Source organism: Microcebus murinus, chromosome 14 (assembly GCF_040939455.1).
Source record: "Microcebus murinus isolate Inina chromosome 14, M.murinus_Inina_mat1.0, whole genome shotgun sequence".
In the NCBI taxonomy this organism is placed as follows: domain Eukaryota; kingdom Metazoa; phylum Chordata; class Mammalia; order Primates; family Cheirogaleidae; genus Microcebus; species Microcebus murinus.
In genome coordinates this window covers 43,877,546-43,883,545 of record NC_134117.1, presented here as the reverse complement: position 1 = coordinate 43,883,545, position 6,000 = coordinate 43,877,546, and positions in this window count along the sequence as shown.

Below are 6,000 nucleotides of genomic sequence, written 5' to 3'. Positions count from 1 at the left end.
ATATGTGGTGTTTGTGTGACCACTTTAGACCTAGGTTGTCGTTCTGGGTTGTTCTCTGCGTGACTGTTTACCAGTCTTACTGGGAACAGTCCCACTAACTGAGCACATGGAGGGCAACATGCTATGTAGGCCAGTCTAAGATCAACAATGAGCCCAAGTTTATTTATAAACCTACAGGAAAGGCCTTTGAGTGCGCTGTGCCATCTGACCTGAGCCCAGGGTGAGGGAGGATTAGTGCAAAAGCCCGGGAAGTCCTTGGTGACCAATTGGGCTTCCAGTGTAAGCCATTTGCCCTTTCAGCCAGGAGATGATAGCAGACTGTCCCTGGAGAGTCTGTACCCATGGCCTCCTGTACAAGGTGTGATCTCAACATGCAGAGACTGACCTTTGGACTGTTGCATATGGAAGTTGATTATGACGTCGTGCACCATGGGGGTCACTCACTCAGTAAATATCTGTAGAGCACACACTGTCTATCTGGCAGTGTTGTGGGTGCAGGGGATGCATTGGTGTTCAAAGCAGGTGGAGTCCCTGTCCTCATGGAGCTTGCTTTCTGGCGAGGGAGGCAGACAGTGAACTGATAAACACATGAGAATTTCATGTGCTGTGCAGAAAATAAAACAGTCCAGTGGGAGAGAAGGTTTATATGGGGGAAGATTGTTTTAGCTGGCAGGAGCTAAGAAACCGTTCCTGAGATAGCAACACTGGAGCAGAGACCTGATGGGCAAGGAGCCTGCTGGGTGGAGCCTGGCAGAGGACTCAGATGCAGAGAGGAGCAGGTACAAAGGCCCTGAGGTGGGTAGAACTTATTGAAACATTAGGAAGCCCAGTGTGACTACAGCTTAGTGAACAAATGGGGAGTTAACTTTTCAGGATTGATAAAAATCGGCTTCTACATAACTTCTCTGACGTAGGTAGTCAAGGAAACTTTCCCACGGCAGAAGAGAGAGAGAGAATATGAGACTCTCTATATGGTGTTGTCCTTTGTACTGGCACATTTCACAACTTATGTTAAACAGTGAACCCTGTCTTTGAGGGTTGCAATTTTTTCCCTGGTTATTCCAGGCTGATTGTGAATGTTAAGCAGCTCCGTTGCTGTTTTTTTAGGACTGCTTTTTAAAAACCACAGACAGCACTACAATTGCATCTGCTGTGGTTTTTAATTTTTATTTTATTTTAAAGACAGGGTCTCACTCTTATCCAGACTGGAGTGCAGAGGCACAATCATAGCTCACTGTGGCCTTGAACTCCTGGGCTCAAAGGGATCCTCTTACCTCAGCCCCTGAGTAGCTGGAACTACAGGCACGCACCACCATGCATGGCTAATTTTTTTTTTTTTTTTTTTTTTTTTATAGAGATGAGATCTTGCTATGTTGCCCAGGCTGGTCTTGAACTTGGCCTCAAGTGATTCTCCCACCTTGGCCTCCCAAAGTGCCAGGATTACAGGTGTGAGCCATTGCACCCGGCCTTTGCTGCGGCTTTTTTAGCAACAGCTGTAATGAGATATAATTCATATACCATACAATTCAATTGACATACAATTTGTGTGCAATTTAAAGTGTACAATTCTATGATTTTTAATATATTTACAGAGTTCTGTAACCATCATCACAATGAATTTTAGAACATTTTCATCACCCCAAAAAGAAATCTCATTCCCACTAGTACCCATTAAGGAGTCAATCCCCATTTTTCCCCAGCTTGTCTCCCTCCCCAGGCCTGGGCAACCACTAATCTACTTTCTGTCTCTATAGACTTGCCTATTCTGGGAATTTCATATTAGTGGAATCATATTATATAACATGTGGCATTTTCTGTCTGGCTTCTTTCGTTTAGCATAATGTTTTCAAGGTTCATCCATGTTGTAGCATGCATCAGTACATTTTTATGACAGAATGATATTCCATCGTATGGATATACCACATTTTAATTATTCATTCATCAGTGGATGGACATTTAGATTGTTTCCATTTTTGGCTATTGTGAATAATGCAGCTATGAATATTAATGTACAAGCCTTTATGAGGGCATATGTTTTCTCTTGATTATATACATAGGAGTGGAATGATTGGGTCATATGGTAACTCTATCTCTAACTTTTTGAGGATCTCTCAGGCTATTTTACAAAGTGGCTGACTCATGTCTATAGTTTTTGAAAAAGTTTTCTCCTGATCTCTAGGGAGAGAAGAATATTTTTGACACCTTTGATAATCCTCAAGATTTCAAATGTTAAATAGACAGATTATGAAGTGAAGGCTAGCAATTAAAGCATTTGCCTCCTTCCTCTCAATTTAGCTTGAGTTTTAAAACTTTCATGTATTTTCTTTAAATTTCTATTTTATGCCATCTAGTTATCATAGCTTATTATTTGAGTTCCTTATTACCCATTTCACATTAAAAATTTAATTATATAAGAAATTCTTTACATTTTCTTCAAGAACCTTAGGTCAGGTAATGAAGATCTAAGTAAACACGAGATTCCTTTTCATTGACAGTAATTAGATTTATTCAACTAATAATCATTAGGTGCCCACTCTATGCCAGGTATGTGTGAAGTGCTAAATATTCTCCTTGCTGTTTTATACTTTACAAGGCTACTTTATTAGTTGTGTGGTTGAGGAAAACTGTGTACTACAAACAATTCTTACAGCTCATTTTCCATAAGCAGACCCTTTGGATACTGAATTTCTAGCTTTTAGTATTCATTAGCTACATACTTCCCCTTCCACTTAGGCCACACTTAGTAAGTCAAACTTACTGCAGATTTTAGTTGTTAGTACCACAAGAGTTCCATTAGGTATTTCTTTTCTTTTCTTTCTTTCTTTCTTTCTTTCTTTCTTTCTTTCTTTCTTTCTTTCTTTCTTTCTTTCTTTCTTTCTTTCTTTCTTTCTTTCTTTCTCTCTCTCTCTCTCTCTCTCTCTCTCTCTCTCTCTCTCTCTCTCTCTCTCTCTCTCTCTCTTTCTTTCTTTTTTATTTTTAGACAGAGTTTCACTCAGTTGCCTGGGCTAGAGTGTTGTGGCATCAGCCTAGCTCATAGCAACCTCAAACTCATGGGCTCAAGTGATCCTCCTGCCTCAGCCTCCCGAGTAGCTGGGACTACAGACATGCGCCACCATGCCTGGCTAATTTTTTCTATATATTTTTAGCTGTCCAAATAATTTCTTTCTATTTTTAGTAGAGACGGGGTCTCGCTCTTGCTCAGGCTAATCTCTAACTCCTGAGCTCAAACAATCCACCCGCCTCGGCCTCCCAGAGTGCTAGGATTATAGGCGTGAGTCACCGCACCCAGCCAGGTATTTCTTTTTCCACCCACAGCAATATTTATTTCTTCATTTATTTGGTGGCATAACACTATTGGCTGAAGAACCTATTGAAAAATAATCTAGACCACCCAAAGAAAGGTTGCACTAACAGCTTTCTAAGAATTACACCTCATTCAGAATCCAACCCTTTAGTTTATTAAGACCACAGCTGACAGAAGATGCACCTGAGTTGTAGAAATATTGATATTATTGGGGAAGGAGGAGGATGCCTGAGAAGTAATTCAAGTCTACTTAGTTTGAGGGCTAAATTTCAGATTTTGTTGATCTCTGGACTTTGTTGAATCCCTGGACTGGTTACCATATATTCCTGTCATGATAGAAACTTCTGTAGTGAATTTCAAGAACTCAGATACTGGTTGTGATAATAACATTAAATGATATTATTGCATATGACATCCATTCATAGTCATTGTAAATTTGTCAATGGATAGAATTTTCCTCTTTTGACCATGTATACAAAAGGTAGGTTCAAAACCTTCATTGTAGTGGAGTTCCTTGGTATGCTCATGAAAGCAAGAACTCATATAGCGCTTACTATGTGTTAGACTATTTTTTCTGGTTTAATGCATGAATCTTCACAGCTATTATACCATGTGAGGTAGGTATTATCCTCCTCATTTTACAGGTGAGGAAACAGGTAGAGAGAAGATAAAGAACCTCATCGAGGTTATAATGCTAATCTGAGTCTTGGCTTCTGGGTCTATGCTGTTGTCCTCTCTGCTTTCTGTCTCTTTTCTTTTTGTCAGATGGGGTCTTGCTACATTGCCCAGGCTGGAATGCAGTAGCTATTTATAAGTGCGATCATTGTGCACTGCAGTCTGAAATCCTTGGCCTCAAGCCTCTGGAGTAGCTGGGACTATGGGCATGCACCACCATGCCTGGATCCTTCTGCCAACTTTTACTCACCCTCTTGGGATTTCAGTTTCTTCATCTGAAAAATTAGCCAATTAAATTCTACATTGAGTATGAGGCTGCACTCAATGATCTCCAGGGCCCCTTCACTAAGTTTCTAGTTCAAATTCAGCAGTCTCACAAAGATCACTCGTGACCATGTGTGATTAAGAGAAATAATTAGGCACAAAATATCCTAGAAATTAAAATACTCAGAAGCAGCCTCTTTGTGCCCCCAGGGATGTCTGGAGGACCAAGTTCAATGAAAGGAAATGGTCCAAATGATCACTGGACATGAGGCTGTCGATTAATTCAGCCTTAGCTCAGTGAGTACCAGAGTCTGTGTGATCCATCCAAATATTTGTACTGTGAGTCATACCACTCTGTAGATTTATAAATGTAATAATTTTTATCTACATACCCGGTGATGGATTTGGTTGAAGGTAAAGGACTGTTGGCATCCTTCTATCTGAACCAACTAGACATCTGGAGTTTGATAGATGTTAGCTTGTTACAGCTAAAGGATATTACCCTTTTTTTCCTAAAGCCTCTTTTGCCTAATCAACTCCTGAGCCTCCTTGGTTAGGACAGTGGAACTTTAGCATTTTCTTCGCTGGGAACCATTACGCACTATACTGGTACCTAATCGTTCCCTACTTCTTGTTTCGGCTGAATCTGTTTGGTGACCTATGATCATATTTTCCAAACCACAAATAAGGAAACTGAGTTTTACAAAAGAATTTTGTACCATTTCCAGTTGCAAAGAAATCTTGAAGATTTATTTTAAATTCAATAATACTGGAGTTCTTTAGAATTTTTTAATGTGTTATTGGAACAAAGAGACATAATATTTGAAATTGGAACCATTCTAGAGGATTCTGCAGTGTGAAGCACACTTCCCTAATTTTCCAGCAGTTCTTTTTTTTTGAGACAGAGTCTCACTCTGTTGCCCAGGCTAGAGTGCCATGGCGTCAGCCTAGCTCACAACAACCTCAAACTCCTGGGCTCAGGCAATACTACTGCCTCAGCCTCTGGAGTAGCTGGGACTACAGGCATGTGCCACCATGCCCAGCTCATTTTATAAATATATTTTTTAGTTGTCCAGCTAATTTCTTTCTATTTATTAGTAGAGACGGGGGTCTCGCTCTTGCTCACGCTGGTCTCGAACTCTTGAGCTCAAACGATTCTTCCACCTCAGCCTCCCAGAGTGTTAGGATTATAGGTGTGAGCCACCACGCCCGGCCTTCCAGCAATTCTCTTTGTAAATTCTTGTGGGAAACCTGGAAGTCATCCTAGATATTTCTCTTTACTAATCCCTGTTTCCATTAGTTGCGTAGCACTTCATAATCTCTCAAATTGGTTCCCTTATCTTTTCATAATTTTATAGATTTTAAGTTTTCATGATTTTTGCCTCAGCTATTAAATGAGCCTCCTAAGTAGTCTCCTTTCTAGTTCATCCTCCAACCCGGGTTCTGAAAGCAATCATTTTGAAATACAAATTCAAACATGTCATTCCTCTGTTTAGAATGTTTCAATGGTTCTCCTTTGCTTTCTGGGTAGCCTTATATGGAAACAAAAATGTCTATGCTTACTCTAAACCATTGCAGAGGACGTTTGTTGTGTTTTGGCTAGTCAGTGTCCCAATTTACTTTTTTTTGAGACAGAGTCTCATTCTGTCGCACTGGCTAGAGTGCTGTGGCATCATCATAGCTCACTGCAACCTCAAACTCCCGAACTCAAGGGATCCTCCTGTCTCAGCATCCCAAGTAGCTGGGACTACAGGCAT